Source organism: Rhinolophus sinicus, chromosome 8 (genome assembly GCF_057876585.1).
Source record: "Rhinolophus sinicus isolate RSI-liver-muscle chromosome 8, RSI-T2T, whole genome shotgun sequence".
NCBI lineage: Eukaryota > Metazoa > Chordata > Mammalia > Chiroptera > Rhinolophidae > Rhinolophus > Rhinolophus sinicus.
This window is the reverse complement of record NC_142508.1, coordinates 67,086,852-67,100,408: the sequence shown is the minus strand read 5'-3', so window position 1 is coordinate 67,100,408 and position 13,557 is coordinate 67,086,852. Positions and strand designations below refer to the sequence as shown.

Sequence of the window (13,557 nt, the reverse complement as noted above, 5' to 3'; positions counted from 1 at the left end):
CCTTCCTTGTACCCCCTTCTTCCCTCCCTCCCTCCCTCCCTCCCTCCCTCCCTCCCTCCCTCCCTCCCTCCCTTCCTGCTTGCCACGAGTGGTGGTGGTGGTATACGTGTTGGTGGGGAGGGTTCTCTTTCATTCTGACCAGTGTAGGTTAAGTAGGGGCATTTTAGATCCTCTTCTGAGAGAAGAGTTAATCCAATTTGGGGTTTATGCCCAAACCAGATTATGCAGTGCCCAAAGAACAGCCACATACCCATTTTTTCGTCTTCAGCTCCCTTAAATACCTCGTTGCCAGACTCAGCAGTACCTTGGAGGTATGACAGTATCATCACTGGATGCCTGTTAGTGCATTGGCTCAGTTGCAGCATTTACTTTCAGAATAAGTACACCTCTGAGATCACTTCTTTATAAAATAATGTAATTTAAAATCAAAATCCAGAAGGTCTTGAATTTTAAGCTGTTGATCACTGAAGAAACTGGTCCTGTTATCATTTACTTTGCTCTATCAAATAAGACATCATTGCACAGAGGTATTTATTTAACTAGGCAAAGTATAGAGAGGCATACACACACAATCATCACGCCCAGTGGTCTCTGGGATATTAGAGCCTGGGATGAAATATATTATGCTTTTAGAATTGATTCTTAAAAAACATACCAGCATTAAAATAACAGCTACCAAGTCATTTTGTTTGCCTCGTGAGTCGTCATTTTCATTTTTTAATACGATGCTATCAATATGTCTGGCCAAATAAGGGAGAATACTTTTCCACAGATGTCAGTTTTCCAGATAACTGAGACTCAGCATTGACTCCATTAGAAATTGCTTATTTTAACTATCTTAAAGGGGGACCCTGTTATTTAATATATCACACACTTCTTTGGTTTTTGAAACAGAAAATACAGAAGCCACATTAAGCTTTTCCTAATGTCACAGGCTGCCATTATCCACCATTGTGGCAGAAGGAAAAAGTACAATATTTGAAGTTATTTGGTCCTATGGACATGTTTATACTTTGCTTCCCTTCACAAAGCATTTGAGGCGATTTACAAAATTATATGTAATACAAAAGAAAAAGAACAAATAATTGAAGGAATCAAGATGAGGGGAAAATACAGGCTGGCAAAAGCGAGAGCCAGGGAAATACCCACGAGCAGAGATCCTGCGTGCCGTAGTGCTTTGGCAGCAAGTGATGGAAGTCCAGCTTGGATTTGTTTGAGGACAAAACGAGGACTATGCTCCTGCATATAAAATACTACATTAGTGAGGAATGATGGAAATGACCTCGAGGTCGACGAGAATGCGCTCCTGAACACTGTCAAGACCCTCTCTGTGGGTTTCTCTTCTGTGTTTTTCTATGTACTGGGTCCCTATTCTTCCATTAAGTAAAGGGGAGTGGGGTGGTTTGGCTTACAGGAAAGCATGCATTTCTCTACCAGTTCTGGTGGGAAAATCTTAGAGTAGGACTCTGATTGGCCCAGCTTGGATCACGTGGGCCTCCTGGGACAAATCTTTCTTGCTAGAGGGATTTTTATTCAGATCAAACCAATTGCATTTTAATGCTTATATCTATAGTTGGGTCAAGTGAGTCTGTTGTCAGATAAGGAAAAGCGATGACACACAGACAAAAGCAACAGCCACTAGATATTGTTTGAGCATTCCACACGGCCTTATAAAAGTCTAAATGCTGGTTATATTTTCCTTTAAGCTTCCCAGTGGGCAAAACAAAGCAGGAAACATGGTTCTCAATTTCTGTAACACAACAGGAAAGAGGGGGTGAGGAGACAGCAGAAAAGAAGACCCAGTTTTTCAGAGGAAGCTCAGCTTTTCCTCGCACTGATAGCAGACATGCCTCCCTCTCACTTGGTGTCTGAGCTATGGAACCATGGGATACCTGAATTCACCATGTAGGATTTTAAGGCGCTCTGGTCCCAAACTCTGGGGTTAGAACTCCTCACCTCTCAGTTCTCTACTTGATCCACTGGGGGCTGGGCAGTCTGCCTTTGCCAGGATTCAGAACTATCCCTGTTGCAAACAGCAACAAAAATAAATGAAACGTCCTGGATCCCTTATCCATAGCCAGGAATAGAGGTCCATGTCCTAGACACATACATTTGCACAGAAAGAGCCACTCAGGAAGCTCAGACACACAAAAGAGGCCCCAGGAATAGAAATCTGAGTGACCCACAAGGAAGCCCCCACTCAGGCTGTTAATTTTAGACATAACTAAAGAGCTCATATCAATCCAAGTGTAAGGAAATTCTCCCAGGTTCATGGTCATAGAGATGTGGATTAATTTGCATTCTGCCAGGGAAAGCCCTGAGTGGCTTTTTGTGAAGCTCACCTTTATTGTGCATGGAGGGCAACCTGCATTTTTGTCTCAGTGATTTATCTCCTCTTGGGATAATCCCATGCCAGCCCACAGTCGCCCAGGAAGTGGATCTCACTTCCTGAGTCAGAGATGCCGCTCCTAGTCTCTGGGGGGACTGGCCCAGCCAGGCTCGTGTCCACCTAAACCCTCAGCCTACCTGAACCCTCGGTTCCCAATACTAACACCAGCTGCAGGATTTCCCTATCCCAGACTGCCATTTGCTGGTCACTTGTGTGATTGTTTTGGAGGACAGGTATTCCAGGTTCTTTGTACCTACCTCGTCCTTTCAACTGGCAAGTAATCTGCTTTATTACCTTCAGTATGGCAGCAATAAATGGCACCTTTGTAATTGACTCTATCTATAGGTTGGAAATCATATAAGAAGGTTCATTCGCAACTTGTATAAAGTTAGAGCCTGTTGGTACCAAGTTCTAAAGTATGTGTGTTGTGTGGTGTGTGTGTGGTGTGGTGTGTGTGTGGTGTGTGTGGTGTGTGTGTGGTGTGTGTGTATATGTGTGTGTGTGTGTGTGTGTGTGTGTTGTGCAGCCCCGGTGTCTGTGTGCAGCATAGTGTGTCCATCTGTGCTGCTGCTTGGATTTTTTCAGTCCTTCAATTTACTCGTCCCAGACAGGAAATGTGGCTTCATCTCTTTCTCCCCGTGCTGTGTACACAGCTAGGATTAATAATTTTGTGAGGAGTTTATTTCTTTACCACCATGTGAGAGCTATTATTGTGTTCCAGGCTACTTACTAGGTACTTTGCACGTGACATTTTGTTTAACCTCCATAACAGCTCTAGGAGATGGGTTTTATTAACTGCATCCTTTTAATAACTATTTATATAGTCAATAAGACTGCAAGGACTTAGACCCCTACCGAGAACGCACGGAAACTGAAGCTCAGAGGGTTGAAGTGACTTGCTCGGTGTCACACACTACCAGTGGTAGACCTGGGCCCCAGACCAGCTTTCTGTAACTCAGACTCAGTCTCTGAGGTCTCATTAACCAGTGGCTTGTGAAGCGTCGTCCCCAAACCAGCAGCATCAGCATTACATGGAAAATTGTTAGAAATGCAATTTCTTGCCCCCCCATCCCAGATCAGTTGAATCAGAAACTCCAGGGCTGGGTCCCAACAAGCCTAGCAGGTGAGTATGAGACGCTCAGGTTTGAGGACCCTGCCTTACCCATCAGTCAGGTCCAGGCCTGGACGACGAGGGCCAGGAGAGCACACAGTGGGGCGCAGGGGCTCTGCTCCTGATGGCCTGGGTTCAAAGCCGAGCTCCTCCACTCTCTAAAGGTGTTATAGCTCTTCCTGTGCCCCGATTCCTTTATGTGTGAAGTGGGGTACTGAGAGGCCAAACTGTGAGGGTGAAAAATACTGGTACATGACATAAGACATTTTACCCAACCCCTGGCACGTACTAGGCACTTGGTAAGTGCTTTTTGTCATTCTTATGATTTAAAGATTGCAGATTACTTTTTTGTCATATTTCTTCATCATCCCACCCAAAGTGTGAATTGCTTTGTTTGCTTTTTTTTGTTTGTTTAATAGAAGAAAAAATAACTTGGGTCTGACTTGCTTAGGCTTCTTAATATCCATGTCTGTGACAGGTCAGTGCTCTGAGGATTGACAGTTGTTTCCTGAACTGTCCCCCCTCTCCTGAAAAGGGGGTGACTTGTGTGCTTCTCTTAGGGAAGGGTCTACTGCTGGGGGCACGGTAATATGATCTAAGAAGTCAGACTAGAATCTGTCTGCAAATATGAGTCATGTGACCTGAGGTATTCTCCTTAACATCTGGAATCTTCCTTTTCCTTACATGCAAAAAAGGGGAGAAATTATCTTGGGAGGAGGCATAACATTTATTGAGCACTTACTATGTCCCAGACATTCTTCCAAGTGCTTTATGTGGATTATCTTATGTGAGCTGTAGTAACCTGCCGGGTAGGGAGCAATATCATCTCCACTTACAGACAAACTGTCACAGAGAAGGCACTGCTTGGAAATCACACAAATACGGTTGGAATCCATAAAATCTGACTCCCAAGCCAAGATTCTTTAGCCACAGCTGCCCCAATGAGTTGTTGAGAGAGATAAGTAAAACAGAATGGGGCCTGAAACATGGTAGTGCTTCTTAAATATTAGTTGAAACAATAATAAGTAACAATACTATGACATGGATGGGAGGACAGTTCTTCCATTTGTTGCATGTGAGGTTTCATCTCCAGAGAACCAGGTAAGAGCTCCCTCTTGCCCGTGAGTTCCGTCAGCACTGAGAGAAGACTCCTTCTCTCTCTTACCCCCTGGTGAGCCCCTGGTGTCATTAAGAAACAGTTAACACACATCATCTTTCTTAGCTATTTTCGTTACTTGCCATCTGGAGTACCTCGGCTCTCTTGGATGTGTTCACACTAAATCAGCAGATGAAAGCATTAACTAATTTCTCCATTTCAGATCTGCTCATTTGGGTAACGATGACCTTTAAAGCTAGTGTCATCTACCTCATAGCCATGTGCCATATGTTGGATGTCAGATAATAACGCATATTCCAACTTAGCAGGCTCCGTAACACCTTCTGGCTGGTTGGCGATTAATTAATAACTTCTTACCAGCATCTTCCTGGCTGAGCCTGACAAGGCATTTTGTTTGCTACTTAGTGTCCTTTTGCACTGGAACCTTTTCAAACAAACTCTTGGAAGACTTCTTTGTATACTGAGCTTTCCCATTCACTCTGCGGCCAGCACATTTCCTCCCAAAGACACTTATTTCCATGCAAAAGAGTATACTAGACCTTAAGCTCCGAGTGCCAAATATTTCACATAGATTCTCATTTCCTGCTTGTAATAACCTCACAGGACAAGGTTTTCTGTACCCATTTATGTCTACTTAGCAAACAAGGAGAGTAAGGATCAAAGAAGCCAAGCAATTTGCCCAGTTCTTGAAGAGCTTAGATTTGAACCTCGATCACAGATTCCAAATGCCATGACTTTATTTTCGTTTATTTTTGTCTTCACTGAAATGCAAGATAGTATGTTGACTATTACATTTTCCACACTCTCAGGGAGTCAAGCTCTGTGCTCTTTCATATCTGAATTACAATGTAGGGCTTTAAATGTTGATTTGCAGAATCTCACCTAGTCTTGTCCCAGTTCTGCCCTTCCACCACCCTGGTGCAGGGATTGCGTCATCTTGCCTAGGTAAGACCTGTGTCTCCTCTGACAATGTGGTCTAGTGACTTACTGATATCTTCATTTTAGGATTGTAATCAGAGAATGTGACCTTTTTTAAATTTAAGAAAGGGCTTTTATAAATAGTCTAATGATGTGGAACATTGTCTGTTCACAGAGTGATAAGTGTCTATCTAGCTATCCATCAATCCATTCATCTGTCTGTCTCCTCTACATTTATATTTATGCCTATAGTATTTGTTACCTATTAATCTATTTTTGGTTTTCTTATCAAGGCATGTGTTGGAAAGCTCCCTGTTTCTGACTCCAAATTGCACCCAACCTCAGGGTCAGGGAAGGTGTAACCCACCCATTCAGCTCTTAGCACCTGTTAAGATATTTAAGTGAAACACAGAATGAACCTGAAACATGGTATCTTCTTAAATATTAGCTGAAACAATTAATAATAATAAGTAACAACACTAATGATATGGATGGAAGGGCAGTTATTCTCATTTGTTGCATGTGGGGTGTAATCTCCAGAGAACCAGGTAAGAGCTCTCGCTTGCCCGTGAGTTCCGTCAGCACTTAGAGAAAACTCTTTCTCTCTCTTACCTCCGGGTGAGCCACTGGTGTCATTAAGAAAGAGTTAACACACATCATCTTTCTTAGCTATTTTTTGGGGGTATCCAGCTTCATCCATCCAGTTACTGTCTTCTGCATGAGATCCTCAGGTCACGAAGCACCAACACGTGTGACTGGCTTAGCTTTCTGATTCTTGTCTTGAACTCAGTGTTCGCCTCTAGCAGAAGAAGCTCATCACCTATCCTCTCTTCCCTCTGAAGGAATTCTAGCAAAGGCAGAACTTCCAGTGCACTCAGCTGCCCTTGGAGCCAAACACTCTATGACTCAGGTAAAGTCAACAGAATTAGCATGGGAGAAGCACTGAGCAGTCCCTGAGTTTAACCATTTGGTTAAGCAGCATTAAAAGGGACCAACCCAGGATTCTCAGGATCATAACCTGTTTGAGTTCAGTTGTCACATAATGGGGACTTCAGTGTGGCTGTGGCCACTGTGTAGGCCAAGGGAACAAACCCAGTGGAGGATCTATGGATGGACAGATTAGCCAGGCAATGAAATGAGGAAGATGGGTCCAGCAACCCAGCTCACAATATCCAAGGGCGTGAAGTAACCCGGGATATGATTTCTTTTTAATTAAAGTTTATTGGGGTGACAATGGTTAGCAAAGTTACATAGATTTAAGGTGTAAAACTCTGTAATATATCATCTACGTATCACATTGTGTGTTCACCACCCAGAGTCAGTTCTCTTTCCATCACCACATATTTGATTCCCTTTACCCTCATCTCCCACTCTCCCTTCCTCCCTCCCCCCTTACCCTCTGGGAACCACTAAACTATTGTCTGTATCTGTGAGTTTTGTTTCCAGGACATGATTTGATTATTGTTAATGTCTGAAAGATTCCCTTATTGGGGAGGGTGGCATGGAATAAGTCCCAAATTTCTTCTCAGGTTAGAGCACAATATATGCCCAGACACACAAAGTAGCAGGGAAACTATGACATGTATCTCTGTGTTCGGAACTTTTGTTGACCACTCGTAAAGTAAATTATATTTTAAAATAAACAATATAGAAAGGAGCTGTAACAAAATGTGCATGAAAAAAAATGTTTTAAAAGAAACAAGAGTCTTGAAAGCACTTGGGTCATTTCAGTGAACTGCTCTGGGCTATGCCACCAGACCTCCCAGACTCTGACTTCTCATTCACTCTACAAGACGGATGGGGAACTTCGAGGAACCATGAAGACGCTCACCTTAAAAACACACATGAAATTCTCTAAAGGTCGTGTAGGTTTTTTGTTGTAGAATTCGTCACAGTCTGCATCTATCTAGTATTTGATAGTAGTTCATAGTAGTTCCCGGTTAGCTTCACCCACCTGACGCGTAAGCCCCAGTAAGCAGAGACCTTGCCTATCTTGTGCACACCAACACAAAGAGACCATTTCACCCACAACGTTAGCCCATCCACCGGTCCTGAATTCCAAGGAAAGAGTCACTGCTGAAGTCAATCTTCTCAACTCTAAAAATAGCATTGTCCTGGCCATTGTTAGCAGCAAAGGCACTTGGTGAGCGGGTGTAGGAACACCAGCCAGTGGCTGGCAGTGAAAGATTAAGAAGGCAAAGCAAGGACGGCAGGATCAGGACTCAGACGGGGGTGTTCCAGCCTCACCTACTTGGGATTCTCAGTTGGTTTCTTGACTTAGAGACTAGGTGGGGCAAGGCTTGCTTTAGGAAAGCTCCCTAATACCTGTAGGGAGTACCTAGGGGATGAAACAGACTAATATTAGCTCCAGATCTTTCTGGGACTTGATAGGGTGTGGGCAAAAGGAACCTTAGTGATCCACAGGGCTTGCCTATGCCATCCTAGACCAGTTCACAAAAGGAAATGCCCCCCCCCCTCACTTTCGGTGAGATCTAGCTTCCTCCCCCTAGGTTCATCTGAAGTATTTAATTAAAGCCACTCGCATTGAAAATCTGCGTGTGAGATTCTACTTTTCACTTCTTCATTTACTGTCTGGTATAAAGACACCCTGGGTTTTATTTAGTCAGATGTCTAACTAGAAATTGCACTTTTCAGAAAAGATTAAAAAAAAAATAATGATCATCTAATTCCCTATTTTCCAGAGAGCCACTTAACTTTCAAGTGCTCAGTACTAATCAATAAAAGCCTTTCATCACAAAACCCAATAAGCAAGATCAAATTCGAAGGAAAAGCTCAAAAGAGAGCCACGGTTGGCACCCAGCTCATTTTGTTAGGTCAGAATTACTTTTCCACTCGAAGCTCATTCCTACTTACGTCCAAAGCCATCCCACCTCCTGATCTCTGATCTCTTGCTTTCAAAAGCTGAGTCCACTGGGTCCCCTGCTGAGAACACAGGGTCTGCTATGATCAGCATCCTTTGAAAACCTAAAACCAAAATTGACACCAGATACATTGTGTCACCTGGTTGGTGCCCAATTGGAGGGCTGCTTCTCCTCCAGGAGGCGCTGCGTGAGAGAGGGAAGCACATATGAGAAGCAGTGCTAAGATTCCGTCTTTATGATGATGTTCAAGTGGTATTTGGACCCAATATGTCTGGGCTCATTCCCTAGACACCCCCCTCCCTTTTTTCCATCTTCTCCAAGGAAGATGAACATATGGAGAGCAGAAGCAAGCAAAAGTGGAAAAGCCTGAATTATCAGTCGGGCTTGAGTCCCCAATCTCACTACAGAAAGTTCTAGTAAGCTGGGTTGTAAGTCAAGGTCAATATCAGCACTAAAAAGTTGCCTTCCCCACCAAGTGCAAACCTGGCTTTTGACTGTTACTGTCCTCCATTCAGCTGCATGGGAAGAAAAGTCAGAAGAGTGAGGGAAACAGATCCTGAGTCAGCTTCCCATTCCCACCACATGGGTTCAGGAGAGAGGAGAGAGATTGAGATTTATAAACGTACACCCATCAGTTAATTGGAATGTGCTCATTGGTATTAGGATCCAACTATTACCTCTATAAAAGTAACTTTCCTAGAATATACCTGGAACTTAATAAATTCTTGTTAGTGTGTGTGTGTGTGTGTGTGTGTGTGTGTGAGAGAGAGAGAGAGAGAGAGAGAGAGAGAGATTATACATATAGATACACTTATATTCCTCTCATAGACTATTTTTTAGACTATTTTTTTCTAGCCCAAGCTAGAAATACATTTTCACAACGAATCATTAATAATTTCTTTGATAACGCACCCAAAACACAATTCATTGTTAAATAGATTTTTTTCTTTCTTTATTTTCTGTATTATATTTAAAAGATACTGTTGTTGAATTCTGCTCTGAATAAGAGACCTGATTATCCACGGTTGTCAGCAAAAATATACATAGGTAGAAAATTATGACAATATAAACAGTGTCACCAACTAAACTACAGTCCATGGTTGAAGGTGAGATGCTAATATAATGTCAAGAGCAATGTAGATGCTCGGAAAAAAATAATTTAATGTTTATTCCCATAGAACTCAGAAATGGGTTATTGATAATTGCACTATAAAACACTGAAAAGTTATACTAGTTGTTAGGCTACTCAGAACAGTTTTCCTCTTCAAAGAAGGGCTAGAAGTCAAAATAAATCACGCGTGTTCAAAGTCTTCACTCCCAAAGGGAGTGCTTATTTAGGAGGACGGGAAAAGCCAGTGGCTCTGGGTTGGACCTGCCCTTATGAATGCACTTGCCATTGAATGGCCCAGCCTTTGCTGAGCAGGAAATGGGCTGTGCTTCAGTCTACATCTAAGATGATCAGAATATCCCTGGTTCAGATCAAACTCAAGCAGTGATATTAATTCAGAACCACTTCACTGCTTTCTCTCTAGAACCTGTGCCTACAAACCAGATAACCAGCATCTTTCACAAAACGGACATCTCGTAAAGGGAACTCTGGGGATCCCACCTGGAAGAAGTAAGACATTGGTCCCTGTTACCTCATTAGCATATTTACAATAGCAAGGAAGCAAGTTCTTTAATCCTTGCCGAACTTCACCTCCTCTGCTGGCTGCCTCATGTCCAGGCAAAGGGGGCTCTTCTGACAAATGGTTGTTAAATTGGGCCCACCTATTTGTAAAGAGAGAGGATAGAGCTAAAATGTGGAAAGACTTTTGTAATTGGTAAAGAACACCTGTGTTTCCTGGGCATGTGGACTTCGCCCTGTCCTTTGATGTTCCCTCAGCTCCTTCCATGTGCCAAATATTTACGTTAAAAATAGATAGACCAATAAGTGAATGATGTTAGATTCAGTGAGAAGGATGGAAACCGCAGAAATAAAAAAGAAAGCATCTCTGTCTCAGAAAGATTGAGGCATTTTATTCTGAAGAAGTTGGAGCTGGATGGCTTGGTTTTGAACCAATTCCATGACCCACTGTAAAGAACTCCAGTCTCACCAGATCTTATTTTGACTTGAAATGTTTCATGACAGGTTTATGACATTCATTTCCTCCTCTTGGGTGCATGGTCCTAATATGTGTTTTCTTCAGAGGATAAATCAACTTGCTAGGGCGAGATAGAGTATCGGATATGTGACTTGGAATAGTCTTCAGCAAACAGACTGTAAGGGAATGTGGCTCCCCAGGGAACACCTACTTTGCCAGGGTTTAATGCTCATAGCCACCAGAACACATAAATAACCAGCTTTTAAAAATAAAGGAGATTGAATTAAATGATTTTTTGAGAGGCTTATTGCTGACATTGTCGCGTCTATTGCTAATGGGTTTTGAGACTTGTTCAGAAGTTAATCCTGTTAATAAGGTTCGACTTTCTTTTTGCTTTAATATGTACTTTGAAATACTTACGATGAAGCGAGGGCATATCTGGTGTGCAGGACGGCCGGGGTGCTGTGTGTAATCTTGGTAAATGAGACTATGAGGAGAATGACTGCAGAGAGAATGGAGCTAAACTGTGGAAAGACCGAGTCCTCTGCAATTTAGAAAAGAAAATAGGTTGTTTCCTTCTGTAAGTCTAGTTCAATCTGTGATGCATGTACTATGATCCCAGGCCTTTAACCTGCAGGGGACCCCACTGACTTCTTCTAAATAAGCCGGCCGCTTAATAACTGCACAAATGGCTATACATTTGATTAAAAAGGAAAACAATTTTCTGTTCACCAGATTTTCTTTTAGCAAAATTTCCCTAATGAGCCTCCATATTCTTTTTTTTTTTTTTTCCCACCACAGTTTTGGCTACTTTGGAGATATGACATCTATGTCTCTCGCATAGAAACCAGACACAAATTTGTTTTATTCACTCATTTATTCCTCACAGATATATGATTGAGAAACTACTATGTGGAAGACAGGGAATAAAGGGCTTAAAACCCAATCAAAATTTAATTTGGCTATTGGAGAAAAACACTAGAAAGGGAGGGCATATCAGTAGAGGGCTGTTTTAAGTCAAGATGATGTGATGTGATTGGACGGCCAGCTTTGAAAAGGGGCCTGTACTGAAGGGTGCCATGTTCATGAAGGGGGTTTGCAGCTCGAAAAGTTAACCGAGAGCGAGAGGGTCGGCTCTTGAATGCCAGGCGAAGAAAACAGGGACTTCATCCTGTAGACAGTGAGAAATTATGCCTCTTGGGAGGGAGGGGAGCAGGAGAAATTTATTGTCCAAGCTAGTGTTTGAAAATTCAGGTGGATGTTGTGAGTCAGGGAATATTTTCTTATGCTTTAAAAATATTATTGCCTAACTTTCCCAGAATTATAGTATCTGGTTATTGTTGATGCTCTATTGAACTGAAAACTTTTATTAATATTTGTGGTTTCATTTTATAAAATTATTCTAACTGATGGATTTACAGTTCTGAAACAGTAACCAAATTTTAATAATGAAGCCATTAATATATACCTTGGCTTGAGGGTGTGATATTTGTGACAATGTAATATTTGCTCTGAAAGTAGCAATCCCCAAACTAATATATTTATATCTCTATGTAAGTTGCACAAATGTCTCCCCAGCCAGCCGCACACCATGTTGTCTTGACAGCCGGCGTTCTTCCACCCATGCTGGTGCTTTCTTCCTCTTTGCAGGAAAAGAAAAAGATGTTTAAAATGTAAAAGAAATTAATTATCAAGATGATCTTGAGAGACCTAAAAAAATAATTGAAGACGGAATTTCAATTTGAAAAGCTCACTGTTCCCAGTGCTTCTCTGAAAAGGCTGAGTGAGTATGCATGCGTGTTTCCTACAACTCACTGCTACATTTATATTTAAATGGAAATACAGACGTATATGTTTGACAAAGACCAGGCACTTACCTCCTTAAAACCGTTCTTTCTTGAAAGGAACAGAAAATATCCCTCTATGCCAGTACACGAAGATGCCAGTTTATTCTTTGTGAAAAAAAATAGCACATTGTACAGCAATCTGAGATATTTATGTATTTATTACGATTGATTGATTTGATTTATTCATTGTTTTACTGGATTGACGTATATGCTGAGAAGCAGCCTCCTGAGGAAATATGTGGCTGAGGGTTATGTTCTTTTAATTACTGAAAGTGAAACCCAAGAAAACTTGGAGGTTTCCTTGGGCTGTACCCAGCGCCTCCCCACTGCCGCCATTTTTGTTTCCATGAAACCGAGACCCATGTGGTCAGATGACTTACCCTAAATTGTGCACCAAGTGGCAGCGCTGGGATTTGGAATTATGACTCGACTGCTCACCAAATGCTTCCTTGTGACATGTTTCTTGCATGCTCACCTAAGATACTTACTGGGAGAATGTCAGGAGCAACTGAAAAATATCTTCTTTAGAAAAGAACCCCTCCTGTTTCATAGACTCCTGCTTGCTCTAAGCCAACCGCTGTCCTTGCTTGGAGGATATTCAGATGGGGAGTAAGCCAATTGTACTGATATCACAACTAATTCTGTAAAAGTCAGGGTGTATAATTACTTCCCTAATGTACATGTATTCCTTTGTTCCAGTTCTAATTATTCAACATAGGCGATGTGACAGTATCTGTATTATTATCTGCATTTTATGTCTCGTGAGGCTTGGAGTCATCGAGTTGCGTTTCTAATTATCACACAGCCAGTAAGATTCAGTGTAGAGATTTGAACCCAGGTCATTTTGAAATCAGAGTCCATCGTGATCTTTCTGATACTCAAATAACTCTCGCTGCCCACAGAACCGCAGCCAGGATCTGTCTTAACAAATCCACTGACTGCGTATCCCTCGGCACACGTTCCTTCTGCTTCTAAAGTCCATGTTGATAAAAATGCAACAAGTGATCAAAGTTTAAGGGCCGTGTATGATTATAGAAATACTTCTTTCCAATCAGAGCCTCTGGGGTCTTCAATTTCAAGTATCAAAGCAAGACATCCAGGCATTCCACAAAGATCTTATTGAAATGACTAATGTTACAGCATTAGTATAAAGCACTTTGGGAAACTCCCAAAGCTAAATGACTCTCCTGAGTCAAAAGCCAAACTTCT

At 42.1% G+C, this 13,557-nt stretch overlaps 1 long non-coding RNA gene across 1 annotated transcript in view; it reads left to right on the top strand.

Moving 5' to 3' along the window:
* The window catches only part of LOC148757598 (uncharacterized), a 236,545-nt gene extending 224,260 nt beyond the window's left edge, over positions 1-12,285 (top strand). Inside the window, exon 4 of the long non-coding RNA XR_016022067.1 lies at positions 12,152-12,285. This is a non-coding gene — a long non-coding RNA (uncharacterized LOC148757598). The remainder of the gene's footprint in view (positions 1-12,151) is intronic.
* The last annotated feature ends 1,272 nt before the right edge of the window (positions 12,286-13,557 follow it).